Source organism: Schistocerca gregaria, chromosome 1 (assembly GCF_023897955.1).
Source record: "Schistocerca gregaria isolate iqSchGreg1 chromosome 1, iqSchGreg1.2, whole genome shotgun sequence".
Classification (NCBI taxonomy): domain Eukaryota; kingdom Metazoa; phylum Arthropoda; class Insecta; order Orthoptera; family Acrididae; genus Schistocerca; species Schistocerca gregaria.
In genome coordinates, this window is record NC_064920.1 from 839,611,259 (window position 1) to 839,632,702 (window position 21,444).

The 21,444-nt window shown below is 42.4% G+C and overlaps 1 long non-coding RNA gene across 1 annotated transcript in view; it reads right to left on the minus strand.

The window, feature by feature from the left end:
* Positions 1-21,444, minus strand: part of LOC126272363 (uncharacterized) — a 157,788-nt gene that overhangs the window by 11,989 nt on the left and 124,355 nt on the right. Inside the window, exon 2 of the long non-coding RNA XR_007549217.1 lies at positions 14,997-15,056. This is a non-coding gene — a long non-coding RNA (uncharacterized LOC126272363). The remainder of the gene's footprint in view (positions 1-14,996; positions 15,057-21,444) is intronic.

Genomic DNA, 21,444 nt, shown 5'->3' on the forward strand with positions numbered 1-21,444 from the left:
TTAGTGTGTTTAGCAATACAGCGCATAATGATTTCTTCGTGAACACTGGACGAATCTGCTACCATCACGGTCCGAACGACGCGCAGTATTTCGCTGTTAGCTCGTGTGTTCAAGACGTTCCCTAAGCGACCAGTTTATTAGTCAGAAGATATCACGCTGCCACAGTTGTTCAACTTTCTCATTCTGAAAGTGTTCCCAGAAAATCTTCTGCGACTATGTGTTCTTCAACTGCCAAGAGAGACGGAGTCTTCATCGCGAGTTGTGGCAGTTTTTTCCAACTTCGCCTGGCGTTCTCTGAGAACCGGAGAAACGGAAACTTCCGACCGCCAACGCATCCTGTACCTAACCCGTTCTCTCCTTACAGCAGCCACGAAGAAAACATATTCATCTATAGACAAACCTTTCTATCAAGATTTTTATATTCGGGGTAGACCAAGGAGAAGGTACCTGGACTCGGTTAAGAATGATTATGAAGTAATAGGCTTAACATCAGAAGAGGCACCAATGTTAGCACTGATAGGGGATCATGCAGGAATTTTATAAGGGGGCTATGCTCCAGACTGAACGCTGAAAGGCATAATCAGTCTTAAATGATGATGATGATGATGGTGATGACGATGATAGGTAAAAATAAATTTTAAAACGTATGCATCTAGGGAAAAAAATCATAAGAGAGTTTAAATTCAGTACCTGTCTTATCTGTGTGAAAGTCATATGTCAAGTTAATAAATTTTTTCTTTACGACGTAGCAGTTCATTATAAGGCGACGGATGGACACACCCCATATTACTATTCAGTAATACGTGCACTAGAGAGGCAATTCTGAAGACACGGTTGATAATGGAAACAAGACTGAATAAAAATCAAGACAAGTTCATAGGATTTGTCGGTCTGGAAACAGCGTTCGTCAATATCAAATGGTGCCACATGTACGAAAGCCTCAAAAAAATAGGTATATGCTAGATGGAAAGACGGGTAATGTACCATATGCACAAGAACCAAGAGGGAATAATAAGAGTGGGAGATAAAGAATGAAACACTCCAATTAAAATTGTTTAAGACGCGGATGTAGTCTTTCACCTATACTGCTCAGTCTCCACGTCGAAGAGGCAATGACGGCAATAAAAGGAAGGTTCACGAGTGGAATTAAAATTCATGGTGAAAGGTAATCAATGATAACATTCGCTGATGACATTGCTATACTCAGTGGACGCGTAAAAATATTACAGGATCTACTGAATGGAATGAACCGTCTAATTAGTACACTATGTGGCTTGAGAGTAAATCGAAGAAAGACGAACGTAATGAGGTGTAGCAGAAATGAGAACAGCGAGAAACTTAACATCAGGGTTGGTAAACACGAAGTAGATGAAGTCAAGGAATTCTGCTACCTAGGCAGCAAAATAACCCATGACCGTCGGAGCAGGGAGGACATCAAAAGCAGACTATCACTGCAAGAAGGGCATTCCTGGTCAACAGAAGTCTAATTATCTCAAACAGAGGCCTTAATTTGAGGAAGAAATTTCTGATAATGCACGTTTCGAGTACAGCATTGTACGATAGTGAAACATGGACTGTGGGAAAACCGCAAAAGGAGAGAATCGAAGCGTTTGAGATTACATGTTACAGGATATTGAAAATTAAGTGGACTGATAAGGTAAGTAATGAAGAGGTTCTCCGGAAAATCGGCGAGGAAAAGAACATATGAAAACACTAACAAGAAAAAGCGACAATATGGTACGACATCTGTTAAGAAATCACGGAATAACTTCCATGGTACTCAAAGAAGCTGGCACAGGAGAGTAACTCGTGGCGAACCGCATCAAACCAGTCAAAAGACTGGTGTCCTGATGCCTCTGATCAGAGAGTGTAAATTTTTCAACTTGCACATGTAGCTTGAATGACCTTCTCTCTACACAAACGTAAAAACCTTGGACAAAAAATGTTTCACTGCCACTGCCCACGAGACGTCACGCTAACAGCGTTTAACACCGCCTCCAGCATTGATAATGATCGTACTACTGGAAGGAAGATAACTGGAAAATTTCTTCAGGCGTGCTAGGTGTCGGTTTCAAGAAACAGAGCGAGCTTACAGAACAGATAATTCAAGACAGAGAAAACTAAGAATAGATGATACCAAGACGGACAAACGCAATACATGTGGTATTTATAAGACCAAATGTCAAGGCCGCAATTCAAATTATATTGGGCGAGCAAGGAGAAATTTCAATATTGGGTATGCAGAACACAGAAGTGCACTGAAAAGTAACAGCTGTCATTAGACATTCGCAGAACATCTTATGGATATGTTCCACAGGCAGATAGACATTAATACTGACCCAAAACTTCTCAAATGCAGCAACATTTTCCCCCAGAAACTAATAACTGAAGAAAACTGCTAAATACAGAAAACCATAATACAAGAAAAATAAATAATAAACGAATACAAAGCTCTTTGAAGTGGAATTGACAGTCAGTTCTGAGCAGACACACACAAACACGCTCGCGCGCTCATACACGGACAAACACATACACACACACACACTCACACACACACACACACACATACACACACACAAAGAGAGAGAGAGAGAGAGAGAGAGAGAGTAAAATAATGAAAATCATACATTCCAGGAGTAATTTTCTATGCAAATAACTTTTCTGTATTACGCCCTCTATGGTAGTAGATGACAAAATACAAAAGAATGTACAGAAAGCTACGGCAACAACAGCACTTGTTACCAAAATATAAAATATATTCTGTTTTCAATTTGTGAATATTTTACTTAAAAAGTTAAAAAGTGAAATTCTAAATGTACAGACAGAAAAAAACGCAGTTTTCCCCGACAGCTGATAGAAAATAAAAACCTAGTGAGGCTGCTGTAACTTTATCAAAATGTGTGTTTTCTCAGGACGGAACTTAAGCAAAACGTAAGTCCTTCCATTTCGAGTTTTTGTTTACGATTCAGATACCTTTAATCCTGCATTCTTCGTATGTTAACATTTTCGTACCAATAGAACTGTTACAGATAGTGTTCAATTGTCATATTTGATTGAGTCATCAAGTGTCCAAAAGAACAGATACCACGTATTCATGTAATTGATTCGCCTAGATGGGCACCAGACGCATCTTCTTCAATGCGGATGCACAGATACGTCCGACCTCATTCCACGTAATGTCCCGATGCAGTTGACATCAGTAACTCCTTCCCATTCCTTTCCTTTCTCCCCGTCCACCTTCAATTTGCATATAATTTTCTAGTCGTACTAGCACTACACCTAGAGGTGGCATTAAACCGGGCGTTCCGGCGGAAGCTGGGAGCCATTAGGCACCTTGGAATACAATGCCTACTGCTAACTAGACGGTCTCATCAGCGAAACCGTGTGAAATATTCATTTATTTCTTTCGCTACCGGAAATAAGTTGAATGAGATGCGAGTGAGAGCTCTCGAACTTGTAATCAGTTCAATTAGCAATCCGTATTCTTCTCCCTGGTTATGGAGCAGCCTTGCGCCGCTCTGTATTTGCGTTATACCCTTTTAAATGTAAAAGACGTTTGTTTCCTGACTCCCAAGCTTCTTTTACACAATTTTATGTCGTTTTCAAGCTCTAATTTGTAGTTTATCTATCTTGCAATTTTGTTACATTTGTCGATATTTTAAGTTTGCTGCAATTCACAGTACATTCCGATGGAAAGAAAACTTTGGAAGGAAAAAAGTAAGAAACTACTGTTTGTTGGCTTGGTTATCAACATGAGGAAAAGAATACACAGAGGTAAACAGGGAAACTTGTACAGTTCAAAAAATTCTTCCACCATCAGCCATCTGAGATGCACTCCTTTCACCCTTGAGTCGCCAGCTTGCACTCTGAAGCTTGTGTCCAGGTGAACTCAGCTATGCTTCCAACGTTCGTGTCGCTACTCCCAGTGTCCAACACCTGTCTGTCACCACGCTACTGGTCTAGGGCGGCAGTTCACACGCTCCGTTCGGACGGTCAAGGGCCGCACGGTTGCTCTGCACCAAGGATTGTTGGGTTGCAACATCTAGGACGAGTACTTCGGAGGTTGCGTATCACAGGGAGCCAAGATGGCTCTTATTTGGCACTACGCTAAGCTTTTTATTGTTTGTATTGGGACACCCACCAATTTGGTTCCGTTTCATGTAAAAATGAGGTGTGTGAAATTGCGGCCCAGTAGCGTAAGGAAAATGGGTACCCATTGGCCTCCACAATCGGTAAATCCATGAAAATAAAACCACAAACTTTGCAGAATTATTATTTCCGTACTGCACATTAATTCATAGCCCAGTGTAGCCAATCTTTTACTGCAATCTCCTTAACTGAATTCCTTCGTGTCTCAGACCGCCTCGACGCGTGACGTGACGGATCTGTGACGCCAACAGAAGTGGAGAGGCCGGCCGCCGTGGTCTCGCGGTTCTAGGCGCGCAGTCCGGAACCGTGCCACTGCTACGGTCCCAGGTTCGAATCCTGCCGCAGGCATGGATGTGCGTGATGTCCTTAGGTTAGTTAGGTTTAAGTAGTTCTAAGTTCTAGGGGACTAATGACCACAGCAGTTGAGTCCCACAGTGCTCAGGCCATTTGAACCATTTGAACCAAGTGGAGGGAGCGCACGGCAAGATGACCCGTTTCCTACTACGAGCCAGCCCGGAAGACACCACTGGTCAACCACTTATGACAGAACGTAACAGTCGTAATAAAGACAATGTCTTGCTCGTCAGTTCGCTTAAGGCTTATTTCCTCTGGCATTACTCTCGTGAAATAACTGAAAGCAAACTGACAAACTGCCATTTCTGAAATTAACGTTAGAGGGTTGAATAACACTTAAGGCGGTTTTTGTTGTACTGATTTTTATTTGTATGAACTAGTTTTCGGCTTATTAGGCCATCTTGAGAAAACTAGTGGCTATTGTTTACAAGGAGCTTGTGTTCTTATGAACCAAACATTCTGCACTAAGATACATCGCACTTACATACGATCGCCGCCCGGTGTGGCCGTGCGGTTCTAGGCGCTTCAGTCTGGAACCGCGCGAACGCTACGATCGCAGGTTCGAATCCTGCCTCGGGCATGGATGTGTGTGATGTCCTTAGGTTAGTTAGGTTAAAGTAGTTCCAAGTTCTAGGGGACTGATGACCACAGATGTTAAGTCCCATAGTGCTCAGAGCCATTTTTTTTTACATACGATCTTTAGTTGTGGTATTGTCTTGGGAACTGTCAAACGGGCCCTGTAGAACATTCTTTAACAAAATAAATCACATTTTATGGTTTTTCAGTACCACGCATGACAACAATTGGAATTATTTAGAATACACATTATTACAAAATTACAATTTTTTGGTATTATTTGTGAACAGTTGCACTGGACACCAACTGTTGGTTGTACAACAGCGATGTTTTCTTTGGAGGTTACATTTTGTTATTAGAAAAATGGTGCATGAATAAATGCCAAATATTTGTTAATATGTTACAATTGAGTTACAGTTAGGAATGTAAACACATACGGGATCTGCATCTACATTTATACTCCGCAAGCTACCCAACGGTGTGTGGCGGAGGGCACTTTACGTGCCACTGTCATTACCTCCCTTTCCTGTTCCAGTCGCTTTTTATTTTTTAATTATTTGTGCGAATAGCCAGAAATGGCTCTGAGCACTATGGGACTTAACATCAATGGTCATCAGCCCCCTAGAACTTAGAACTACTTAAACCTAACTAACCTAAGGACATCACACAACACCCAGTCATCACGAGGCAGAGAAAATCCCTGACCCCGCTGGGAATCGAACCCGGGAACCCGGGCGCGGGAAGGGAGAAGCTACCGCACGACCACGAGCTGCGGACATGTTCCAGTCTCGTATGGTTCGCGGGAAGAACGACTGCCGGAAAGCCTCCGTGCGCGCTCGAATCTCTCTAATTTTACATTCGTGATCTCCTCGGGAGGTATAAGTAGGAGGAAGCAATATATTCGATACCTCATCCAGAAACGCACCCTCTCGAAACCTGGACAGCAAGCTACACGGCGATGCAGAGCGCCTCTCTTGCAGAGTCTGCCAATTGAGTTTGCTAAACATTTCCGTAACGCTATCACGCTTACCAAATAACCCTGTGACTAAATGTGCCGCTCTTCTTTGGATCTTCTCTATCTCCTCTGTCAACCAGACCTGGTACGGATCCCACACTGATGAGCAATACTCAAGTACAGGTCGAACGAGTGTTTTGTAAGCCACCTCCTTTGTTGATGGACTACATTTTCTAAGGACTTTCCCAATGAATCTCAAGCTGGCACCCGCCTTATCAACAATTAATTTTATATGATCATTCCACTTCAAATCGTTCCGTCCGCATACTCCCAGATATTTAACAGAAGTAACTGCTTCCAATATTTGTTCCGATATCTTATAATCATACAATAAAGGATCCTTCTTTCTATGTTTTCGCAACACATTACATTTGTCTACGTTAAGGGTCAGTTTCCACTCCCTGCACCAAGTGCCTATCCGCTGCAGATCTTCCTGCATTTCGCTGCAATTTTCTAATGCTGCATCATGTCTGTATAATACAGCATCATCCGCGAAAAGCCGCATGTTACTTCCGACACTATCTATTAGGTCATTTATATAGATTCTGAAAAGCAATGCTCCCTTAACACTCCCCTGTGGCACGCCACTTTAACGTCTGTAGACGTCTCTCCATCGAGAACAACAAATGTTTGCAAAAAAACTCTCCAATCCAGCCACACAGCTGTCTGATAATTCGTAGGCTCTTACTTTTTGTATCAGGCGACAGTGCCGAACTGCATCGAACTCCTTCCGGAAGTCAAGGAAAATGGCATCTACTTGGGAGGCCTGTATCTAATATTTTCTGGATCTCATGAACAAATAAAGCTAGTTGGGTCTCACACGATCGCTGTTTCCGGAACACATGTTGATTCCTACATAGTAGATTCTGGGTTTCCAGAAATTGCATGATACGCTAGCAAAAAACATGTTATAAAATTCTACAACAGATCAATGTCAGAAATATAGATCTATAGTTTTGCGCATCTGCTCGACGACCCTTCTTGAAAACTGGAACTACCTGTTCTCTTTTCCAATCATTTGGAGCCTTCCGTCCCTCTAGAGACTTGCGGTACACGGCTGTTATAAGGGGGGCAAGTTCTTTCGCGTACTCTGTGTCGAATCGAACTGGTATCCCGTCAGGTCCAGTGGACTTTCCTCTGTTGAGTGATTTCAGTTTCTTTTCTATTCCTTGGACACTTATTTCGATGTCAGCCATTTTTTCGTTCGTGCGAGGATTTAGAGAAGGAACTGCAGTGCGGTCTTCCTCTGTGAAACAGCTTTGGAAAAAGGTTTTTATTATTTCAGCTTTACGCGTGTCATCCTCTGTTTCAATGCCATTATCATCCCAGAGTGTCTGTATATGCTGTTTCGATCCACTTACTGATTTAACGTATGGCCAGAACTTCCTAGGATTGTCTGTCAAGTCGTTATATAGAATTTTATCTTCGAATTCACTGAACGCTTCACGCTTAGTCGTCCTTACTCTAACTTTGACTCGTTTAGCTTCTGTTTGGCTGCGTTTAAATTTGCAGTGAAGCTCTCTTTGCTTTCGCAGTAGTTTCCTAACTTTGTTGTTGAACCACGGTGGGTTTTTCCCGTCCCTCACAGTTTTACTCTGCACGTACCTGTATAAAGGCTCTGAGCACTGTGGGACTTAACATCTGAGGTCATCAGTCCCCTAGAACTTAGAGCTACTTAAACCTAACTACCTAAGGACGACACACACATCCATGCCCGAGGCAGGATTCGAAACTGCAACCGCAGCAGCCGCGCGGTTCCGGACTGAAGCGCCTTAATCGCTCGGCTACCGCGGCCGGCCCTGTATAAAGCATTTTACGATTACCTTGAACTTTTTCCATAAACACTCAACTGTGTTAGCATCGGAACAGAAATTTTCGTTTTGTTCTGTTAGGTAGTCTGAAATCTGCCTCCTATTACTCTTGCTAACAGATAAACCTTCCTCCCTTTTTTTATATTCCAATTTACTTCCATATTCAGGGATGCTGCAACGGCCTTATGATCACTGATTCCCTGTTCTGCGCTTACAGAGTCGAAAAGTTCGGTTCTGTTTGTTATCAGTAGGTCCAAGATGTTATCTCCACGAGTCGGTTCTCAGTTTAATTGCTCGAGGTAATTTTCGGATAGTGCACTCAGTATAATGTCACTCGATGCTCTGTCCCTACCACCCGTCCTAAACATCTGAGTGTCCCAGTCTATATCTGGGAAATTGAAATCTCCACCTAAGGCTATAACATACGGAGGAAATTTATGTGAAATGTATTCCAGATTTTCTGTCAGTTGTTCTGCCACTAATGCTGCTGAGTCGGGAGGTCGGTAAAGGGAGCCAATTATTAACCTAGCTCGGTTGATTAGTATAACCTCCACCAATAATAATTCACAGGAACTATTCACTTCTATTTCACTACAGTATAAACTGCTACTAACAGCGACGAACGCTGCACCACCGGTTGCATGCAATCTATCCTTTTTAAACACCGTCTGTACCTTTGTAAAAATTTCTGCAGAATTTATCTCTGGCTTCAGCCAGCTTTCTGTACCTATAACGATTTCAGCTTCGGTGCTTTCTATCATCACTTGAAGTTCCTGTACTTTACCAATGCAGCTTCGACAGTTTACAATTACAATACCGACTGCTGCTTTATCCCCGCATGTCCTGACTTTTCCCCGCACCCTTTGAGGCTGTTGCCCTTTCTGTACTTGCCCGAGGTCATCTAACCTAATAAACCGTCCAGTCCACGCCACACAACCCCTGCTATCCGTGTAGCCGCCTGCTGTGTGTAGTGGACTCCTGATCCATCCAGCGGTACCGGAAACCTATGGCGCAAGTCGAGGAATCTGCAGCCCACACGGTCGCAGAACCGTCTCAGCCTCTGATCCAGACCCTTTACTCGGCTCTGTACCAAAGGTCCGCAGTCGGTCCTGTCGACGATGCTATAGATGGTGAGCTCTGCTTTCATCCCGCTAGCGAGACTGGCAGTCTTCGCCAAATCAGATAGCCGCCGGAAGCCAGAGAGGATTTCCTCCGATCCATAGCGACACACATTACTGGTGCTGACATGAGAGACCACCTGCAGATGGGTTCACCCTGTACGCTTCATGGCATCCGGAAGGATCCTTTCCACATCTGGAGTGACTCCCCCCGGTATGCACACGGAGTGCACATTGTTTTTCTTCCCCTTACATTTTATTGGGGTGGGAATTTTTTACTATTGGGATACTTTGTGCTTAGTAGTAGGTTTACTGTGTTGTGTAAAGTTTAAGAGTGGTGATGTGCTAAGTTGCAACTGATCATTTAGAACCAGCTGGGGATTTAGGGCTAAGTGTTTGTTAGTTTCAAGTGCTTCTAGTAGGCTGAGTTTTCTGACTTTGTTGGCTATATGTAGCACTTCTGTGTGTGTGTTCGATATTTGTGTCCTTTTTTGAGCACATGTTCAGCAAAGGTGGAGTCTGTTTTATTTGATCTCCAGCTACATTCATGTTCGGTCAGCCTTGTTGATATGGCCATGCCCGTTTGACCAACTTACAGTTTATTGCACTCAGTGCAGGTTATTTTGTAGACTCCACTGTTGCTTCGTTTCTGTGTTTAGTCCTTGCTGTTGAATAGGAGAGTAGCACTAGTGCCTCTTCCATAAAATGATGTTTTGTAGTTTTGGGATTTCAGTGTTCAGTGTTTTGGCTAGTTTGTCTGATAGCTTACCTAGATATGGAATAGTATATCAGTCGATTTTTGGTGTGGTTGTTATTGCAGAGGTGGCGTAAAGGTAGGGTAAGATTTTCCTTCTTTGTTTCTTGTGCAGGATTTTGTTAACTAATTCAGAGTTATACCCATTGTTATGTGCAGTACAATAGCCAGTGGTTATCTCAAGATGGCTTAATAAGCCAAAAACTAGTTCATACAAATAAAAAAAATAGCACAACAAAAAACCACCCAAGTGTTACTCAACCCTCAGAATGGAATTGTACTATCAAGAATCGACGGAAGAATTCATAAATAACGTTAGAGGTTTTCTTCTACGATTTTCGGGAGTGTAAATCATATATCCGACAAGGAGCCTCACTAGATGTGAAGGAACTGATGATTTATTAGGAAAAGTAAAGAATTCTAACACAGAAGCTGATAAACTGCGTAATGGAATTTGAAGTTCCGTATCTACAATAGAGAAAAATACAAGAACATGCAGTACGGTCTGTCGGACATTGATAACCGAAAAGAAACAGATTTTGTTCAAAAAATCGACACAGTTTTGGCATAGCACATGCTAACGCTTTAAATGCCGTTACTATCGTAGAAGATAAAAAGTTTTCGATCAAACAGTGTTGAAATGACAACCAGGGTCATTTAATCGATCACCAGCTACTTGAGGAACAGAGACCAGCTTAGTGACCAGAGCAAAGTAAATGTGAAAATTCATCAGTTCGATAAAAGAAAGAGCCATAACTCATTCGGTGTTGTTAATTTTACCTAAATTTCAGTCGTTTAATTTGCTATCGTTTAGATCTCTCTTATTTTTTCTTTGATAAACTTGCTGAATTGATGACATGAAGTTCGACTAATGTTGAACAAGAGCTATTTGATTTCGAGACAGCTTCAGGCAGGTCAACTGATAACGCTGTCTCAACTCGCCTCAAGGAGAAAAAGAGGATGTCAGCGTGAACGATCCCCGAGTACCTATGTGTTCCAGGGGCTATACATTACTCAATAAGGACGGCGAAAGCCGTTTGTTGCTTGAAAATATTCGTGTTTCGTGGTGAATTCGAATTACTGTATCAATAATAAAATGCACGTAGTAATATGTGTGTGTGTGTGTATTCTCCTTGTCAGAGGGTACATCGAAGCGTTGTTCGCTACCTTTTCTCCAGCCAAAGCATTGTATACGGATTTCAGCGTCCTTTCGAAGCATCACGAGTACCAGATGGTCGATTGTAATTGTTCTCATGGCTCTACATAAACTGAAAACTTATTTATGATAATTGTATCTGAATATGTTGTCTCTGCATTCCTTAACTCTAATTTCTCTTCTGATTAAAAAATGAAGCCGGCTGTGGTGGCCGAGCGGTTTTAGGCGCTACAGTCCGGAACCGCGCTGCTGCTGCGGTCGCAGGTTCGGATCCTGCCTCGGGCATGGATGTGTATGATGTCCTTAGGTTAGTTCGGTTTAAGTAATTCTAAGCCTAGGGGACTTATGACCTCAGATGTTAAATCCCATTGTGCTTAGAGCCATTTGAACTATTATTTTATTTCCGTCATTGCTTCTTCGATGTGCAGATTGAACAGTAGGACGAAAGACTGCATTCCCGTCTTACGCCGTTTTTAATACGAGCACTTCGTTCTTGGTCTTCCAGTCTTAACGTTCCCTCTTAATGAGAGTACAACACTGAAGCGCAAAAGAAACTGGTATAGGCATGCATCGTCAAATACAAAGAAATGTCAACAGGCAGAATACGGCGCTACGGTCGGTAACGCCTACATAAGACAAGTGTCTGGCGAAGTTGGCAGATCGGTTACTGCTGCTACAATGACAGGTTATCGAGATTTAAGTGAGTCTGAATGTGGGGGACGAGCAATGGGACATAGCATCTCCGAGGTACCGATGGTATGGTGATTTTCCGGTACGACCAGTACACAAGAGTACAGTGAATATCAGGAATCCAGTATAACCTCAAATCTCCGACATCGCTGCGGTCTGGAAAAAGCACGTGGCGGAAGTGAAACCCTTTCGCAAACTGTTGCAGATTTCAATTCTGGGCCATTAGTAAGTGTCAGCGTGCGAACCATTCAACGATATGGGCTTTCGGAGTCGCTGGCGCACTCGTGTACCCTTGATGACTGCACGACACAAAGTTTTACGCCTCGCCTGGGCCTGTCGACACCAACACTGGAGCGCAGATGACTGGAAACATGATGCCTGGTCGAACGAGTCTCCTTTGAAACTGTATCGAGCGGATGGACGTGTACCGGTATGGAGACAACTTCATGAATCCGTGGACCCTGCATGCCAACAAGGGGCTATTCATGCTAGTGGAGGCTCCGTAATGGTTTTTGGCGTGTGCAGTTGGAGTGATATGGGACCCCTTATACGTCTACATAGGACTCTGACAAGTGACAAGTACGGAAGCATCCTGTCTGATCACCTGCATCCATTTATGTCCATTGTTCATTCCGACGGACTTGGGCAATTCCAGCAGGACAATGCGACACCCTCACACATCCAGAATTGCTACAGGTTGGCTTCAAGAACATTCTTCCGAGTTTAAACACTTCCGCTGGTCACCAAACTCGGCAGACATGAACATTATTGAGCATATCTGGAATGCCTTGCAACGTGTTGTTCAGAAGAGATCTCCACCCTCTCGTACTCTTACGGATTTAGGGACAGTCCTGCAGGATTCATGGGGTCAGTTTCCTTCATCACTACTTCAGACATTTGTCGAGTCCATGCCATGTCGTGTTGCGGCACTTCTTCGTGCTCGGGGGGCCTTACACTATATTAGGTAGGTGTACCAGTTTCTTTGGCTCTTTAGTGTAAACGCAGTAATAGAAATAATAATAATAATAACAAGATTAATAATGATGTCGTACGGCGCTACGGCCTGGCCCAAGTCACTCAACTGGATACCACTTCGGCAATTTGCGTGTCCCTGAGCCAACGGCAGCAGGTGTTCCGAGGCGCTCACCTAGCCAAGTAGTAACGGAGCCAGACGTTGCGTAACTTCGGTGAGAGGGCGAGAACTGGTGTATCCAACGTGGCAAGGCCGTTGGCGAAACCATGAGAAATGCGATAGAATTATTTTTTTTATTCGTTACCAGATTGGACCTGAGTATCTGCTAGACGATAAGATGATGACCGTAATCTTGATGCATACATTTTTGAGGTTTTGGTCTAACATCTTATTTTTCTTCATAAAAAGTATTTCGACTGGTTTGATACTGTCTTCTGTCTGCTCTGTCTTGTGCTAATCTTTTGATCTCTACCTTGTAACGTCTGTTTTATATCTTCTACTCTTGGTTGTTTCTTCCAACGTGAAAGCTAATCTGTGTATGTTTCGTATTCTACTTTCGGTTGCCTCTAGTATTTGTTCCCCTTTATTGCTCCTTCCAGCGTGGAGTTAGCTAGCCCTGGATGCAGTATCGGATGTCTCAATGACTTTTTACTTCTTCTGGAAATAGATTTTCAAAGACTTCTACCCTCATCTACTTTTAATATAACGTTTTCTCAGTCCACTTAATTTTTAACGTTTTTCTATAGTTCGATATTTCAAATGTGTCCAATTTCTTCTTGATTTCCAATGGCCAAACTTTCACTTCCGTACCAAGTTCTGCTACAGACGTATACTTTTAGGAACTTCTTCCTCAGTTTCCTTTCAACATATAAGATCAGTAGAGATCTTTTACTGGATGCAGTATGTCTCTGATATCTTCCATGCTTCGGACAACCTGTTTATTTGATTCTTTGATTGCTTTCACTATTGTGTCGTTCCCACTTTCAATGTTAGCCAAGCCGTTTTTCTCATATTCACTACTCTTCAACATCAATGAAAATTTGTCCTGTTTATTCTTAATCGATATTGTGTCTGAAGTATGTTGTCTGTTCCTTTCCACAGGTTTCCAAATCTTCCTTAGATCCGGCTACGAGTGCTACGTCGTCTGGAAATCTTAGCATTGCTATCTGTTCCCCTTCAACTTTTATTCTTCGTGACAAATCTTCGTTCCCTTTCTTTATTACTTCTTCGATGTGAAATGTCAATATTGGGTACATGTTAACTTCCTGTCGCTTATGGAGAGTGACACTAAACTTTACATCAGGGAGGATATTGTGCCGCAGGTAATGCCTCTTCCTGAGGTAACGTTACGTTCGGATCGTGAGTATGTGGCAAGGAATTGGTGAGCCACTTTCACTAAAAGGCGTGTACCTCTTCTTATGCAGTCAACCATTAACTTCCACAGTATTTGGGACACTCACTTCAATAGATCCTGACAATGACTTCACTTAACAAAGCCTAATTATACCACACATTGTTGTACTTGATAAAGGCTTAAGGCCGAAATCATGACAATAATGTAAAAAAAGAAGCTTGTACAGTCAAATGACGGAAATATCATTCAAAAAAACTAATCCAGCCATCGCTTTCGCCTGACATGCCGTCCACAGAACCTGCCCGGTGCGTGCTGTTTACCGAGGAAATTTATCGGGAGCATATCCAAGGCCTCTCCGACTCTAAGCCACGACATTTACAGCGTCTGATTGGAATGCAAAAAAAGGGTAACGGGTGGTATTCGCACAATTCTGAAATCTCTAGTCAGTTCCGTAATCTTAATCATTATTGTAATATATATAATCTGTCGGATAGATGATAGTCTCTTATATCATTATTGATGTTGCAAAAGCTTGTGTTCTATTTTTTTTTTTAAATCACGCACTGATTCGGCGATGTATCTATTGGTACGTTGTTCGTCTACACGCCGTTGCAGTCAAAATGCTGAATGCGACCTCCACAGTACTCATTACAGATATTTCTGTTTTAATTACGTCGACACGGTAGAGCTAGAAATTTTATACGACTGCAAGTTACTTCGGATGTGAAATACCAAATACGTCTAGTCCCTGTGATCTATCAAAGATCGGACAGCTTTATTTCTTGTGTCTAAGAACGCAGTACCTCCAACGTCCTAGACTGGGATAGTTCGTCAAACCATCTCTCTTACTAAACGGCGTGTACCACTTCTTATGTAATCAGCCAGGTAACTTCCACAGTAAGCAGCCAGTAAGGGATCTGGAAATTCAAACTACTTCATCCACACGGAAACCAGCATGTTCTGTTTCTCCTTCAAATTTACATCGGTGTAAATAACACAATTAAAAAATGGAATGTGCTGTTCTAGAAAACAAATACTGAACTCACCGGAGCAACCAGGCTTTCTGTGTACAGCTGAGACTTCGTACGGTTATTAGTCCCGGACAGCTGAAACAGAAATACAAACGTGTTTTTTTATATTTATTTATATTACTTCTCTCTCTTGTCTCCAGTAAATTACGCACAGTTTTAATTTGACTACTTGGTTGGTCATTGTTGGAAATGGCAGTGGGTATTTGAGGCAAAGAGAACCATAAAGGCCGGAAGCACACAAGGATTTGAGAAAAATAGATGTTTGTAAAAATCAAATTTATATACAAACCACAAATCTGATTAGTATAAAGTCTTTTTCAACTAAGTCTTAACATCCTACATTCGCTATGAAAAAATAATGTACCCACTTTGTTATGAAATATTAATTCATATTGAAGATAATATTAATTATTAATGTTAATTACAATATTCCCATATTTAGGCTATTAGCAATAGTATAGTTTGACTGCCGTAAATTTTATAATTAAAGTGATCAAATGGGAATCCGTGGAGGGAAGGCAACATTCTTTTCCAGGAACACTGTCGAGAAAATTTAGAGAATTGGAATCTAAAACTGACTGCAGAAGGATTGAACTGCCGCCATTTCACGTAAGGAGCACGAATAGTATACGAGAAATTTGGGCTCGTATGGGGGCATACAGAGAATCGTTATTCCGTTGCTCTGTGAGTGGAATAGGAAAGGAAATGACTTTTAGTGGTACTAGGTACCCTCAAGCAAGCAGCGTACTGTAGCTGCAGAGTATGTATGTAGACACAGAAACATTTCCAGGTCACTGGATTGGCAGAGGAGGACTCACTTCTTAGATCCCGAGGTCTCTAGAGATAGCCCCCCTTAGAATTTCCTCTTTGTGACTTTTTAAAGGATTCTGTCTACCAGACCCTGGTGCTAGACCTGCAAGCCTGGAAGCTCGTGTCAGAGAAACAGTTGCACAAGTTAATAAAATTCTTCTGAGTTTGAGGCCGCACTGTCATCTGTAAAATTCCGACGTTTCGGCGACTGTTGCAAGGCACCTTGCTGTGTAAGCAATACACACCGAGGAAGGCGCCTTACAACAGCCGCCGAAACGTCGGCATTTTACAGATGACAATGCGGCCTCAAACCCAAAAGAATTTTATTGACTGTGACAACGGCCGCGGAAGCTTAGGCTTACAGTTGCACGAGTTGATAAGAACATGCTAGACCCGGCATGGGAGAACTGAAGCATCGCTGTGCTTCCTACGGATAGCCCACACATTTATTATGTTAGACGACTACTAAAACTTTAGGCGTGTGTCAATATCATACCACAGACCAGAACTTGCTGCCTATTCCCATTTCTGAAATACATGCGATCAAAGAGTAAACATCATTTTTTAACAACATTGAGAGTGTGGCATGACGTGATAGTTGCAGTAACTCTAGACTGTAGTTTCAGTGCGGCCACAGTTCTACAGATTCAAATGCGGCACAGCAGAGATCTACCATCTGGCCCTCGTGTAACCATTGTCTGCTCTTGGCTGAACTTTTCAGTGTGCCGAACCTTTGGTTAGAAATTGTAGCCAGTGCCGCAGAACGACACACAGACGTTCATTTAATCAAATCTTCGTTGATCCATTATGGATCGTGAGACGATGGCTGGCATGAACTTCTCGATGCAATAATTTACCAACAGCCGTATACATTGCAGAAATTTATTTTATTTTATGAATTTCTATGTGCTACCAGTTTCGGCATTACATTGATGCCATCTTCAGGCCCCACTCCTCATAGTCGTAAAATCGCTATACAGGGAAGGCCATATAACTGGATCCGTGATTCAAATCGTCCTGCAACAGCTCATGGCGACCAGGTGACACAGACTGATTCACGGATCCAGTTCTATGGCTCCTTCCGTGTATAGCGATTTTACGACTATGACGAGTGGGGCCTGAAGATGGCATCAATGTAATGCCGAAACTGGTAGCACATAGAAGTTCACAAAATAAAATAAACTTCTACAAATCAACGGCTATTGGTAAATTATTGCATCAAGAAAATCATTTAATAACGTGGCTATCTCGAGCGATCTAGTCACCATCCCCCTACATCTGTACGAACAAGTTAATTTGAGATTACTGCCATACAGTTAGAAAAGGCACATCAGTATTAATTAACATTACGGAGACACAGTGGTGTACTGCTCATAGTCGCATATTTAAATGTTATGAAATTAATGCCTGTCTTCATCGAAGAGAGTTACAAAGTCCGGTATGCTTTACTGGCAATGTTCTGATTTACATCTGCATCTACATCTACATCCATACTCCGCAAGCCACCTGACGGTGTGTGGCGGAGGGTACCCTGAGTACCTCTATCGGTTCTCCCTTCTATTCCAGTCTCGTATTGTACGTGGAAATAAGGATTGTCGGTATGCTTCTGTGTGGGCTCTAATCTCTCTGATTTTATCCTCATGGTCTCTTCGCGAGATATACGTAGGAGGGAGCAATATACTGCTTGACTCTTCGGTGAAGGTATGTTCTCGAAACTTTAACAAAAGCCCGTACCGAGCTACTGAGCGTCTCTCCTGCAGAGTCTTCCACTGGAGTTTATCTATCATCTGCGAAACGCTTTCGTGATTACTAAATGATCCTGTAACGAAGCGCGCTGCTCTCCGTTGGATCTTCTCTATCTTTTCTATCAACCCTATCTGGTGCGGATCCCACACTGCTGAGCAGTATTCAAGCAGTGGGCGAACAAGCGTTCTGTAACCTACTTCCTTTGTTGTCGGATTGCATTTCCTTAGGATTCTTCCAATGAATCTCAGTCTGACATCTGCTTTACCGACGATCAACTTTATATGATCATTCCATTTCAAATCACTCCTAATGCGTACTCCCAGATAATTTATGGAATTAACTGCTTCCAGTTGCTGACCTGCTATTTTGTAGCTAAATGATAAGGGACCTATCTTTCTATGTATTCGCATCACATTACACTTGTCTACATTGAGATTCAATTGCCATTCCGTGCACCATGCGTCAATTCGCTGCAGATCCTCCTGCATATCGATTGTGGTAGTACCTCATCTCCAAAGGAAAACTGCCAGTCACTCTCGGACTATCAAAGAGATTATTTAGGTGGTATTGATACGGTAGCTTAGAAAGAGTACCTTGTCCCTATTTCTGTGCCTTACTTTCGTTTGATATATTTTGTTTTGATACTATTTTATTCTAGAGGTTGTAAAGGAGACTTAGTAGATAGAGCTTTACACATCAATCTACGTCCAGAAACGTCATCCGACGACGCTACAGGGCGTTAAAGTTATAGGCGCATCCACCTATAAAGGTATATACCGTGGTGATGTTAAAAACTTTCAAGGATGATGGAGATGGATAAATATATCAATTTGAGGTAAGGATCCCTGTACCGCAAAAAACGAGGCGAAAGTTATAAGCGAAATCCATTGTAATATCTCTGACAGTGGAATACATGCAACAGTACTGCTGTTGCTAACAATGTAGCGTATGCGGCTTTCAGAGGTTGTAGTATGGACCAACAAAGAAAGAATTCCCAATAAACATGGCCTCTAAAATGTACACGTGAGGAGCCATGAGCACTTATTCATCTTCGCTAGTGGGAAACAAACCACCTCTATTCAACAAGTCCTCATAGGTATGAAGGTATGGGTGTCATGTTTACTCGACTTTTTTTCTTTTTATGGTCCACACTACAACCTTTGAAAGGTGCTTATTGTACAGTCTTAACAACAACAGTTCGGGTACATGATTTCACTGTCAGAGGTACCACAACTGTTTTCGCTTAAAGCTTTCGACTCGTTCGTTTCCAGTACAGCCACTTATTTCAAATTGACACATTTATCCCTCCGCATCGTCCTATAAAATCCGCAACATCATCTGAGTATCACCGTGCATACAGGGTGGCAAACAAATCGGGATGGAAATAAGATGTAGCAAAATGTTTTAGATACTAATTGCTGTGGCTCTGAACATGATTTTTAAGGTGATTCGGAGGTTAAAGTGATTTTTTTAAATGTGAACCCTAACATTTTATTTAAGATTTGAAAATAGGTGCACATCTTAAGTATAAAAGGATACATTATTCAAGGCCATGGTAAGGTTGAATCAAGGCCGAATAAGCAAATATGTTTTAATTCTAGTCGGAATGGAGGAGGGATACAGAAAAATATAAAGTTAGATGTGGATCGCAACGGGCATAAGGGACACACATCATTACCATTAACCATTATCTTAAAGGTACTTATTGAAGGTCATTCGAAGATTGTTTTGTTTCATTGAAATGCCTATTTCTGACGTCGGATATGGAAAGAGCAAACAGAGGTTTGAAGTTTAAGTTTTAATTAACGTGTTTATTGGCAAAACTAAATACATCATAAGGTATAAATGCTATTGTGGCATTTGCAAGGCAAAACAAACATAGCTAAAACGTACATCATAAATTTACATTTTGACTACATTGTGCGAGCAACCAGTGACCAATGTCATTACTAATATTTACTATCAAAAATAGTCTTGATCACAAATTATTTATTCCGGTGACCAGTTTCGACCACAACTGTCGTCATCTTCAGACCTACAAGTCAAATCAGAGGGCAATGAGCAAGACCCTCCTTCCGGTGGTAAATCACTATGGCCCTCTGATCAAACTTTGTATTTGACTTGTAGGTCTGAAGATGACCACAGTTGTGGTCTAAACTGCTCACCGGAATAAATAATTTGTGATCAAGACTGTTTTTGATGGTAAACATTAATTTACAATTCGTTAATGAGTCCCACCGCCTCTCATTCCTCGGTATTCCCTTCCAGTTTGTATCTATCATTGCATTTTGCTGTATTCGTCCTCCATTCTAAATTAGTCCCTACCAGAACTGGAAACATATTTGCTTATTTGACCTTGACTGAACTAGCGATGCCCTTTACTCCTAGTTTAACCTCCAAATTGTCTTGAAAATTACGTTCAAGGTCACGGTCATTAGTAGTAATGCGTGACCCTCTTTGCCACCTACAACTTTTACCTGAAAAATTGTGCTGTACCTCATGTCCACTCCAAGTTATTTCCCCTTATGGACTTAAATGGTCCACCCTGTATTCTAACACTTACAGGCTCCGGCGCCTATAACTTTGACGCTCTTTTGCGTCATTGGACGATGTTCCTGGACACGGGTTCCTATGTAAAATTTGCACCCCGTACGTTCACAAACCGCAAAGTTCTCCAGAAGCCAATCAATTGTAAAAATGTTTTTGTATGAATTTGGCCACTGGCACGGCAAATTAATCCAAGTGGTCTGTCCCATTTGTCTCCTGTTACTCCCACACAGCCGACAGACGACATGTTCTCAAATACGCAGTTGCCTGCTACGCTCACATAATGGGAGCGGTTTGCAGCGCAGCTGGTTTACGGCTGTGTGCAGAACTATTGCGATAGCAACACAGGATACTCAAGTTTTACGGCAGTTGCTCTGTTTCCCTTTTAGTTCCAGTTGTTTCTACAGGTTTTTTCGTGCTAACGCGGGAACTAGTGAAGTGTCTCCCGTGATCTTGATGTGTTCTTGCACAGTAACCGGTGTAGGAATATCGCTCCCGCACGCTTGCAGAGGGGTTCCAGGTGAGGACACGCGCAGCGCACAGCGAGCGGTGTGTCTGCTGGAACGGGGCCGAGGGCAGGGCAGCGAGGCGCGGCCGGGTCGTTGTCTGGAGCTAGACAGCAGGCGGCTGTGTCTGCTCGCTGCCGCTCTGTCTCATTCACAAGAGAACAAGCTACTACAACACTTAAAGTCTGCTCTCCTGCCGAAATCAGAAGAAACGCATCTCAAGGACAGGTAAGCAAATCAGCCGACACATTTTTAAAGGAATCATTCCAGCACACACTTTAACCCAGTGGTTCTCAAACTTTCCGATAGCGGGGAGCCCCTGTTTATAAGGGAAAGTGATCTGCGGACCACCCCTCGCAATTCTATCTGAAATTTCACATGTTACTAAAACTGTAATAATTAGGGTCACGACTGAGAAGAAACAGATCAAGAAAGATAATGGAACAAGTAATTTATGAAAAAGATACATGACTGTTGCCTGTTGTTGTTGTGGTCTTCAGTCCTGAGACTGGTTTGATGCAGCGCTCTATGCTGCCCTATACTGTGCGAGTTTCATCTCCCAGTACCTATTGCAGCCTACATCCTTCTGAATCTGCTTAGTGTATTCATCTCTTGGTCTCCCTCTACGATTTTCAGCCTCCACGCTGCCCTCCAATGCTAAATTTGTGATCCCTTGATGCCTTAGAACATGTCCTATCAACCGGTCCGTTCTTCTCTTCATGTTGTGCCACAAGCTCCTCTTCTTCCCAATTCTATTCAATACCTCCTCATTAGTTATGTGATCTACCCACCTAATCTTCAACATTCTTCTGTAGCACTACATTTCGAGAGCATCTATTCTCTTGTTGTCCAAA